Below are 10,415 nucleotides of genomic sequence, written 5' to 3'. Positions count from 1 at the left end.
GGGTAGTCCTCAACTTACAACAGTTTGCTTAGTGGCCATTTGAAGTTACCACGGTGCTGAAAAAAAGTGACTTGACTATTTTTCACACTTATGACCATTGCAACATCCCCATAGTCATGTGATTTACATTTGGATGCTTGTCAACTGGTTCATATTTATGACGGTTGCAATATCCCAGGGTCACATGATCAACTTTTGAGAACTTCTGAAAAGCAGTCAATGGGGAAGCCGGATTCACTTAACAACTGTGTTACTAACTTAATGGCTGCACTGATTCACTTAACAAATGTGGTAAGAAAAGTTGTAAAATAGGGCCAAACTCACTTAACAAATGTCTTCACATAGAAACATAAGTTTTTGGCTCAATTGTTGAGGATTGAGTTGTATATATTGATAATAAGGATTACCTGTATATATTTGATAGATTCAAAACTTCAAGCATGAGAGAAAGAGGCTCATTTGTTTTTTAATATGAGTTTCAATGAAAGTTATACTGATGTCATCATGTCAAGTGTCTCTGTTTGGTACCAAAGCAGTGGTGGGATTCAAAATTTTTTTATACCGGTTCTGTGGGCGTGGCATGGTGGGCGTGATGTGGCTTGGTGGGTGTGGCTTGATGGGCATGGCAGGGGAGGGATACTGTAAAATCTCCATTCCCTCCCCACCTCACTAACCTGCTTTCCAGCTCTGTTCTCCTATACAGGGCAACAAAAGAAGACCCAGCCGATCAGGTGGGACTCAATGGGAGGCAGAGAATAGATGAGGTTGGTGGGGCCAGTCAGAGGTGGGATTTGCCGGTTCTCCGAACTACTCAAAATTTCCGCTACCGGTTCTCCAGAACTGCTCAGAACCTGCTGAATACCACCTCTGTACCAAAGCATATCCTTGACACAAAGAAAAGTGTAGGTTCGGGAATTCTTATTTTCAATGCAAAGATTTGACCAAAAATGATGGCGTGTGGACTCTTTGCATGAAATCCTGATAAATAGAAACAGAAAGACGGAGACAGACAAGGGCCAGTGTTGCATCAAGGACAGCAAACGTTTCTCATGGCTTAATAATCAGAATGGATTTTTGTGGTGGCAGAACTACAAATCCATTATTTTCCGCCCCTCACAACAAACTGTTTGACCAGCAGTTCTTTAAGCCTGTGTGTGTTATAACCAGGGTGTGCATGTGCCACATCCTATTCGCAGCTTCATGTTTATTTGTTTATTTATCAAATTTAGAACTCACCTATCCCCATCAGAGAGGGAGAATGTTGGATGCTCTCATAGAACCTTCAAACCTGTGATGGCCCATCCCTGGTTAAGATAATGCTAAGTGATCAGAAGTCTGATAGGCCCATGGTTTTGTTTAAGGGGACAGAGCACATAATCAGGATTTATAGCTGGGGTGAAAATCTAAAGGCTTTTTCAAACGTGTGGCTCCTATTAAGGAGCGAATCTATAATATTGCACATAAATATGTAGGAATTAGCATTATATTATCCATGACTTCTGCTATTATTGTAACGTTAACCAGGGGTGGGCTTCAAAATTTTTAGCAAAGGGTTCTTTGCCCAGTTCCTGGGTGGGAATGGCCATGATGGGCGTGGCCTAGTCAGCCTCCTGCACTATGGTGGGGGGGCTCATCTTTTCCCTCCCGGGGGCTCCGGAGGTTTTCCTCGAGCCTCCGGGAGGGCAAAGACAGCCTCCCCGGTAGGGGTGGGATTCAAATTTTTAACAACTGGTTCTGTGGGCGTGGCTTAGGTGGTGGGTGTGGCTTGGTGGTCATGTGGCTGGCTGGGCATGGCCAACTCAACATCACTCACATTGAGGCACGCATCTCCTCACCTGGCTTCTCCTGACTGTGGGGATGCTGCAACACTCATAAGTATGGAAAATGGTCATAAGTCACTTTTTTCAGTGCCATTGTAACTTTGAATGGTCACTCCACACAAGCAAAATACCAGCAAAGGAGGAAAAAATAACTCCAGAGAAGTTCCTGAGACAGGAAGTCGAGTCCTGCCAAGAATTTAATAAGGGTTAACAGAGAGGCAGTTTCTGTAAGCAACACCAGAATGTTTCCTTCCTGCCTTCCTTACAGGATTAGGCCAGTAATTTCTTCTAACAATCGGTTCTCAGAACTGCTTAGAATGTTAACAACCGGTTCTAGTGAATAAGTGCAAACTGGTAGAATCCCACCCCTGCTCCCTGGGCTCCGGAGGTTCTCTGGAAGCTGGAAACGGGCCCATTTCTGGCCTTCATGAACTTCCAGGAAGCCTGCACTTACCTGCATCCAAAACAGGCCGCGTGGAGACTCCTGGAAGGGGAGGGGAGGGGTGGGCGGGGCCAGCCAGGAGTGGGATTTGGGGTTCTCCAAACTGTGCAAAATCTTAGCTAGGAGCTCCCCCGAACGCCTATGAACCCCAGCCCACCCCGATATTATCCATAACTTCTGCTACTATTGTAACATTAACTTGTGTGCTCCAAATAGTAAGGTATTTTTTTCTGATTATCCAACTATGTGCTCATTCTCACTTCCCTCCAGACTGCCCAGATAAAATTGGCCTTGCCACCTATTTACAGTATTACCTTTGTTTCAGTGGTGGGATTCAATTTTTTTTACTACCGGTTCTGCGGGTGTGGCTTGGTGGGCGTGGCAGGGGAAGGAGACTGTAAAATCTTCTCCAGTCAGAGGTGAGATTTGCCGGTTCTCCAAACTGCTCAAAATTTCCGCTATCGGTTCTCCAGAACTGGTCAGAACCTGCCGAATACCACCTCTGCTTTGTTTCAGATAACCATTACTGTACCTTGGGTTTAACTAAAATTTGTTGTTTAAAAAAATCTATTCATTTTGCTTCCTTCCTGCAACCCTGTAATTTCATTACTGTAAATCCAGCACAAGAGTTTGGAAGCCTGCCAGGTGATTCATCGCTAAACGGCAGGAATGAATTGTGCTTGAAATGTTGAAATGTCTGGATATTTCAAGGTTGAAGTGAATGGAATGGAATGCTGTTGTTTTTTGAGAGAAAAAAAGTCTGAATCTTCATAGCATAGAAACATATGAGGAGAACAGTCATCTGCTACAAGCCAGAAAGATGCAACAAGGGTCATGTGTAATCACGTTAAAACCACATAATTTTCATAGAATATAGATTAACAGAGTTGGAAGAGACCTTAGAAGTCTTCTAGACCAACCCACTGCTGAAGTAGGAGACCCTACACCATTTCAGACAAGTGGCTGTCCAGTCTCTTCTTAAAAGCCTCCATTGATGGAGCAGCCACAACTTCTGGAGAGAAGCTGTTCCACAGATTAATTGTTCTCACTATCAGGAAGTTTCTCCTTCATTCCAGGTTGCTTCTCTGCTTGATTAGTTCCCATCTGCTATTTGTTGTCCTGCCCTCAGATGCTTTGGGGCAGGGGTCTCCAACTTGGCAACTTTAAGACTTGTGGACTTCAATTCCCAGAATTCCTCAGCCAGCAAAGCTTTAAGACTTGTGGACTTCAATTCCCAGAACTCCTCAGCCAGCAAAGCTTTAAGACTTGTGGACTTCAATTCCCAGAATTCCTCAGCCAGCAAAGCTTTAAGACTTGTGGACTTCAATTCCCAGAACTCTTCAGCCAGCAAAGTTTTAAGACTTATGGACTTCAATTCCCAGAACTCTTCAGCCAGCAAAGCTTTAAGACATGTGGACTTCAATTCCCAGAACTCCTCAGCCAGCAAAACTTTAAGACTTGTGGACTTCAATTCCCAGAACTCTTCAGCCAGCAAAGTTTTAAGACTTATGGACTTCAATTCCCAGAACTCCTCAGCCAGCAAAGTTTTAAGATTTGTGGACTTCAATTCCCAGAACTCCTCAGCCAGCAAAGCTCTGAGACTTGTGGACTTCAATTCCCAGAACTCCTCAGCCAGCAAAACTTTAAGACTTGTGGACTTCAATTCCCAGAACTCTTCAGCCAGAAAAGTTTTAAGACTTATGGACTTCAATTCCCAGAACTCCTCAGCCAGCAAAGTTTTAAGATTTGTGGACTTCAATTCCCAGAACTCCTCAGCCAGCAAAGCTCTAAGACTTGTGGACTTCAATTCCCAGAACTCCTCAGCCAGCAAAGCTTTAAGACTTGTGGACTTCAATTCCCAGAATTCCTCAGCTAGCAAAGCTTTAAGACTTGTGGACTTCAATTCCCAGAACTCCTCAGCCAGCAAAATTTTAAGACTTGTGGACTTCAATTCCCAGAATTCCTAAGCCAGCAAAGCCTTAAGAGTTGTGGACTTCAATTCCCAGAACTCCTCAGCCAGCAAAGCTTTAAGACTTGTGGACTTCAATTCCCAGAATTCCTCAGCCAGCAAAATTTTAAGACTTGTGGACTTCAATTCCCAGAATTCCTCAGCCAGCAAAGCCTTAAGAGTTGTGGACTTCAATTCCCAGAACCCCTCAGCCAGCTTTGCTGGCTGAGGAATTCTGGTAGTTGAAGTTCACAAGTCTTAAAGTTTCCATGGTTGGAGACCCCTGCTTTGGAGAATATGTCAACCTCCTTGCCCCTTTTGTCTGTGACAGCCCATCAAATACTAGAAAACTGCTTTCATTTCACCCTTGTTCATTAGACTAGACATATCTAATTCCTTCAGTTTAGATTCCAGATCACTTATTATCTTTGTTGCTCTTCTGTGCAATCATTGTAGGGTCTAAGCCTCTTTTTTGTATGATGGTGACCAGAACTGGACATTATGGCCAGCATGGTGTCATTTGACTGCCTTGCTCTTTCCGCGTTTGCCCAGGGTTAAGGGTACAATAGCCAGACAACAATACCTGTTTAGTAGATGATATTAGCATCATCTGAATGGCCAGTATATTTTGTGTAAGTGGAACACTGCAGTGTAAAAACTCCAAGATGGACCTCTCCCATAGTTGCTCATTTCCTTTACTCATCCCAAAACCTTAGGTCTCGCCCTGTCTTGCTTGTATATCCTGTCTTGGCTGCATTTATGAGATATAAGTGGAGTTCCAGGATCTTCTCCTTACAATGATACTCCTCATGAAGCTATCTAAAAATCAAGAAAATCAAGACACTCCCAGAATTCAGGATTAGAAATCATTGGGGCTCCCAAGACATGTCCAGTTTGATTGTCAGGTTTTCTTTAGAGGACAGAGGAGATCTAAGACAACAGTACTTTTTATCTTGTTTATAATTTTTCTTGTTGGGAAGTATTTGATAATCTCATTATGCTATATTTGCCCATAACAGCTAAAATATCCAGGATTTTCTTTAGATTTGTGTATCCGTTGCTGAATCTTGCAATTCTGTAGTATCTCATATCCTTTGCTGGGCAGTGTGTGTGTGTTTTGATGGTTGACATGTTTGTGTCATAGCAAGTATACAGTGGATGACGGATCTGGAAGGCAGTTTATATGCTGCAAATGGGACCTCTTTGATTACATCAGATCAGACCAGGCCATATATCAACTTTACATCCAAGTTGATGTAAGAATAATTACAAACACAGGAAATGTGTTGTCTGAAGGGTAGTGATTCAGTTAGCAAGTTCTATGCTGAGTTGTTCTGATTGTGCAGAGCACAATCACCTTTGTGGTAAAATTAAAAATAAAAATGAAAAGCTAGTGGAAATTTAGATTCAGAAAGCATCTCTTCAGAGGAATTGAAATCATCCAGAACTCTAGCCTAGGATGAATGAAAGGTCGAATTTGCTTTCTTGCACATTAATAATAATAATAATTTATTAAAATTATATGACATAAAACTCCCAGCAATTTATTACTTAAACAAACCTATCCTGTTTCTTTCCCAGAAGAAATCTTATGGATGTTTCTATTCCTATGTTGTTTGGGTCTGCATCCGTGTCAAAAATAACCTCATATTTGAGGAATATGTTTCATACAAAATGTCAATCAACTTAGAAACCATTTAGGGATTCCACTTAGGGAATGGTACAGCTTTCAAAGTTACTCTTTTTCTTCACATAAAGCTTTAATCTATTAGCTTTTGTTTGTTTTATTAAATAAGAGTAAACTTCTTAGATTACACCAGTGGTTCTCAAAATTAGTGACTTTAAGATGAGTGGATTTCAACTTCCAGAATTCCTTACCCAGCTATGGCAATACTGGTTGCTGGCTGGGGAATGCTTGGAATTGAAGTCCATACATCTTGAAGTTGCCAAATTTAAGGAACACTGGTTTAGATCACATTGCCCAAGCTGTGTGCCATAGTGCAGCAGGCTGCAACTGCAAACTGACAGGGCACTGCAGAATATTTAAATTTTTGAGGGAAACACAGCAATAGTTGACATCTCTCAGACATGACATGAACTACAATACTAGCTGGCCTAGATGTCACTGTAAAAGAATTACCAAGATTCGTGGTGGCACAGTGGTTACAGTGTAATAATTGCGGGCTAATTCTGTTGACTGCCAGCAGTTCAATTCTCACCGGCTCAAGGTGGACTCATCCTTCCATTTTCTGAGCTCGGTAAAAATGAGGAGCCAAATTGTTGGGGAAAATACGCTGATTGTGTAAATTGCTTAGAGAAGGCTGTAAAGCACTATGAAGCAGTATAATAGGTCTAAGTGCTACTGCTGTTGCTATACTAAGGGTACCATGAACTAAGAAAGTTTTGAAACTTCTGCATGAGACAAAAAATGTTAATGCATCATCTTGATTTATATTATACTGGCTGCTTTAATTAATTATTGACTATTAGTTTGAATTTAAAATTGATATAATGTATTTTAATGCGCAACACTAACCTAATGTTATTTTGAAATTCTTAATCGGTCTTATAAATTCCTTTTCATTCTTATTTTTTTCTTTTTTTAGTTAAAAAAGAAAAGTGTTTTGTCTTGACTTTATTTTTAAAATGTCTACTAATTTTTTTAAAAAAAGATATTCTGATGCACAAATATATATGTGTGACCAAAAAGGAAGAGAGAGAAATGTACATTGCCATGTAATATCTATTTATTTACAAATACACAAATCGGAGCAGGTAGAAACAAATTACCGTTAGAGCAAGCAGGAAAGGTAATTTAGCACTACTGTACTACAGGGGGAAGAAAATTCATGTTTCAGATTAATACAAAACTCTTGCATTCTAAAGCATTTACAGTAATCCTCAACTGGGACTGAAATTTCCATTGTAATGTTGTAAAGTGAGTGACCATATCATCAGACCCAATTTTACTACCATTTTTTGTAGTAATTGTTAGCAAGTCATCTTTTTTTCTTTCTTTCTCTCTTTCTCTTTCTCCTTTCCTTCCTTTTTTTCTTTCTTTTTTCTTTTCTTCTCTCTTTCTTTTTCTTTTCTCTTCCTCTCTCTTCCTCTCTTCTTGATATGCTCTAAATCTGCATCGTATCCTACCTCTTCAGACCATTCTTTTGTTCCCTCTCATTAGCCTTAGCATTTTTGTGAATGAAGTAAAAACTTTAGTACTGATCAATAAATTTTGGGGATATTTAGTTAGCCAAAGATGGTTGTCGTCATTCCCCTGAACTCCACGGAGTATGGGCTCCCTCCTTTATTCTTTACATTATCAGCTTCTCTGTCTCGTTCCAATCTAAGAATACTTTTTACTTCTTTTAAGTGGGCACTACATAACAGAAAGTAGAAAGGTGATAAGCAGGAGCAAACAATGGATGAAGAAAAGTTCTAAGAATTACTAATTAACTACAACAGTCACCAACAGAAGTGAGATGTTCTGAAAGAAATACGACTTTGACACCAAATAACAGATGTCTGTCAAAGACCATCATGGTTGGCTTCTGAGCCAATGTAGAGTCCATATTCTAAATTATCTATAAACTGAATCTACATGTGGATGAAGAAAAAAATGTCCTGAATATATATACTGTATATATGAGTTCAGCAGTCACTCCTTCTTATACAACTACTGCCGGGACTGCAGAATAGCAGCAGGGGAAGAGACGATTAACACAGTTTGTTCCGATTATGTCTTTTCCATTGTTTAACACCTCAACACCTTCCACATTGCACAGAATGAGGGATGTAACTTCCTGTTGTTACACAGGTACTCTGTTGTACTGGACATCGTTTTTTCAGATAGTAGCAGATCTAAAATAAACAAGAAAGTATTTGTAAACATCAGGTCATAATTGCTTCAATTTCGTCTTTCTATAACTCCTTGGAAATGGTTATTCTGTCTTTCACAACTTTCCTCCCATTTGCTTACTCCCTCAAGAACCTAAGCATGAAATCCATGCTGCAATTAGCAGCTAGTCCTGCTGTGTTTGATAAGATCACACATATGAAGAGAGGAGGAAAATAAAAAGAATGTATGCTTTTCACATCGAAGCAGGGGTGAGGAACAATGGCTCCTTTATGACTTGTGGACTTCAACTCCCAGAATTCCCAAGCCAGCATAGCTGGTTCGGGAATTCTGGGAGTTAAAGTCCACAGGTCATAAAAGAGCCAATGCTCTCCACCCCTCTGATAAAGTATTTCAATGAATTATATGCCTCCCTGGGACCAATTGATCTGTGCATCTAGGACTTTAGATTTTTCAAGAAAAAGCTTTTATCCCCTTTTTTTTTTTCATTGTCAGATCCTGGTCCAGTTTCCCTTAGAGATCAGTGCAGAAGCAACAAACAAACATAAATAACCATATATTTACCATGCACATTAATCCAACGATCATCATGCCTCCAAATAAACAGCCCAGAACAATCATCGCCATTTCCCAGGGTCTAAGGGTCACATGATCTGTCAAGGGTTAGGAAACGAAAAGAAAACAAAACTTCAATTTAAAGGCAAAAGCCTATGCCCGTTCTTCTACAATTCTAAAGGAGGTACAGCCAAAAAAGAGACAATGATTTAGTGGCTGATTTTGAGGAGCATTGCCTTGCCTGAGTAAGTATTTTTATTTTATTTTTTGCAACATCAAAAGATACAGCCTGACTCTAGATGGGGCTGCTCAAATGAAAGGTGCTTGAAAGAAGGTGGAAGGAAGAGGATGGGACCGAATTTTTTAGGCAAACTGACTGGACATACAATTCTGATTCAGTTGACATGGAATGCTAGGTCTACAGAAGTATTCTGCTCCTCAATATTATATCTCTTTGGGATCTGCCTCTGAAAACCCCGGTACTTCTCATGTTCTGCAGCACATCTGTTTGATCCCCTGGAAGATATAGTCCTGAACTCTCTTGCTCAAAGAAGATCTTTGAGACATTGAATCTCAAGGGGATATAAAGTAAATAGAGATCAGGAATATGAGTGTCCCATCAGAACTCATGAGTGAGTCTTATCTGTGATTTTTCCTTTTTCTTTTAGGCTGATTTATTAAATCTTTTTCTTTGGGTCCCCAATCTCATCTTGATGCATAGCAGTGTTAACATAAGAAATGACCAGTAGCCAAAAGTCATCCAGTGAATGTTGCGGCTGTGATTAAATTTGGCCTCCTTAATTCCTACTCCACCAGTCTAACTGGCTTAAACTTCAGATGGCCATACATGTGATGTGATATTTTTGGAGACTGAGACCTTCAAAGAGAAATTGGACATATTTAATTCACATGGATCTGACTGCATTTTGGAGAGGAATCTGGAGATTTTTTAAACTGGAATATAGGTAGTCCTTGACTTACAGCCACAATTGAGCCTAAATATTTTGTTGCCAAGTGAGGCAGTTGTCAAGTGAGTTTTGCCTCCTTTTATGAACTTTCTTGCCACAGTTGTTAAGTAAATCATTGTAATTTTTTAGTTATTATCATGATTGTTAAATGAATCTGGCTTTCCCACTGACTTTGTTTGTCAGAAGGTCGCAAATTGTGATCCCAGGACAATGCAACCATCATAAATAAATAAGAGGCAATTGCCAAGTGTCTGAATTTTGATAATGTGACCATGAGGATACTGCAACAGTCGTACATGTGGAAAACATCATAAATCTCTTTTTTAGTGTCATTGTAACTTCAAACAATCACTAAACAAAATGTGGTTAAGTTGAGGACTACATGTATACCCATGGTAGACCTCTAATATAACAGGGCCGGAAACTGAATTGGCAGTTTTCAGCTACTATGATTAGAAGGACCCCAAAGACTGCAAAGATTTGGAGATAGTCCAGCCTTGTGGAATCTACAAGTTACATCAATAGGCATCTTACCTGTGGTGGTAGTATAAGATTCAGTGCAACAATTTACTCCTAGGAGGGAAAAACAAAACAGGGGTGAAAATACTAAACTCGGTATAACTGGATGATTAGTTCAAATTACAAATGACAACACTAATAAATAACCGCATGAAAGAGACTGAAGCTCGCAACCGTAGGTTGTTTTGTTGCAGTAGCAGTAATATTCCTTGGCCAAACCACCATCTTTACTTCTCCAAAACCTCCTCAAAACAACGATCTGTTATCCCATTGCATCCTTTGGAGGAGATTCTGAGGGGAATAAATGAGA

The 10,415-nt window shown here is 40.1% G+C and overlaps 1 long non-coding RNA gene across 1 annotated transcript; it reads right to left on the bottom strand.

Moving 5' to 3' along the window:
- Nucleotides 1–6,947: 6,947 nt before the first annotated feature.
- LOC148126783 (uncharacterized) lies at nt 6,948–10,194 on the bottom strand. The gene is made up of 3 exons (XR_015741390.1): nt 10,121–10,194; nt 8,628–8,716; nt 6,948–8,068 (listed from the first exon to the last, which is right to left on the bottom strand). It is a non-coding gene; the product is annotated as an uncharacterized LOC148126783 (long non-coding RNA).
- Between the last annotated feature and the right edge of the window lie 221 nt (nt 10,195–10,415).

The sequence above is a fragment of the Pseudonaja textilis genome, chromosome 2 (assembly GCF_049901715.1).
Source record: "Pseudonaja textilis isolate UNSWEBS1 chromosome 2, rPseTex1.2, whole genome shotgun sequence".
Lineage (NCBI taxonomy): Eukaryota > Metazoa > Chordata > Lepidosauria > Squamata > Elapidae > Pseudonaja > Pseudonaja textilis.
The sequence above is the reverse complement of the archived record's forward strand: the minus strand, read 5'-3'. Positions and strand labels throughout refer to the sequence as shown.